The sequence below is a fragment of the Tupaia chinensis genome, unplaced genomic scaffold (genome assembly GCF_000334495.1).
Source record: "Tupaia chinensis unplaced genomic scaffold, TupChi_1.0 Scaffold000604_1, whole genome shotgun sequence".
Taxonomy (NCBI): Eukaryota; Metazoa; Chordata; class Mammalia; order Scandentia; family Tupaiidae; genus Tupaia; species Tupaia belangeri.
In genome coordinates, this window is record NW_006160122.1 from 1,488,508 (window position 1) to 1,489,794 (window position 1,287).

Consider the following 1,287-nt stretch of genomic DNA (forward strand, 5'->3'; position numbering starts at 1 on the left):
CCCCCCCCCCCCCCGCCAGAGGGGATGGTCATGCCACAATCCCTTCTCCTCCGTTCTCTGGGGATCTTGGGCACCCACGCAGACGCGCCCGGCGTGAGTTTTAAGCCACCAGGTCCGGGACAGGAACCGCGGTCAGCTACATGGCAGTCCAGCGACATAGCCATTACGCTAACTGCTGGCCCCTTTTTAAAAAGAATTTTATTTATCACTATTATTATTTTAAATATGCTACAGGGCACATATCAGTGAGAGACAGAGACAGAAAGAGGGAAAGTGAGAAAGCAAGCTGCACGGTCTAGGACTCAATGTGGGAGCCATATGGGAGTCCAGAACCTCAATCACAACGCCACCTGTCCTCCGTAAGTAGAATTCTAGAGATGCCCCTCTCCCAACATTCCTGCCCTCTGGCTGTTACATGAATTTAGTTACTGCTGATGGAATTAAGGTCACTTTAAAATGGGGACATTACCCTAGATTACCGGGCTGTGTCTAATGTGTGGTGAGAATGGTGCGGTGATTAAGGGAACTGGATCTCACATGGCCGACTGCCAGGTTTAAGTCCCAGACCCTGGCAACTTGAAAAACTACCTGGTCACACTGACCAGGCCTAAGCTCAAGGGTCAGGACTGCCTCTCCAGACCTCTGGGGGCTGCCCAGGCTTCCTAACTCAGGCCTCTGGTCGCCGCGCCATCTCTCTTGAAGACCTCCTAGAGTTGATGAGGATTAAGCAGCGGGTTCCCATAACGCGTTTGGTACAGGGCTGACAAAACAGGCGCTTGGAACGCGCTCGCCTTTATCCCTGGACTCAGCTCCAAAGGGCAAGCCCAGGTCTTCTCTACCTTTCTAGACATGCAGGGCGAAAAACAGGGTCTGCCACCCAGTTCCTGGGGCCCTCTGCTGAGGGGACAGCAGCTCTGGTGTGATTGTGACAGTGCAGGCGGTGGTACGTTTCCCACCAGTACCAGGGCGTTCCTGCGCCGCATTTATGAGTTCCTGGTTGTGGTGCCCGCCGGCTGCAGGGCCCTAGCCAGTGTCTGAAGGTCTGACTCCTCGGGGGTTCCAAAGCCTCTTCCTCCAGGCGTCAGGGGCGGCCCGAGTGTAGAGGGGGTGCAGGTATGCGGGGCCCAGCTCCAGCACCGCGCCCCCACGGAGGCCCACGATCCCTCTCCCGCCGAGCGCCTCCACGCCGCAGCTCTACACGGAAACGCGGTGACCACCGCCTGGCTCAGGCCCTGCTCCTGGCGTCCAGAACCCGCAGCTGGGCGGGGCCTCGTCTCTCCTCCGGTG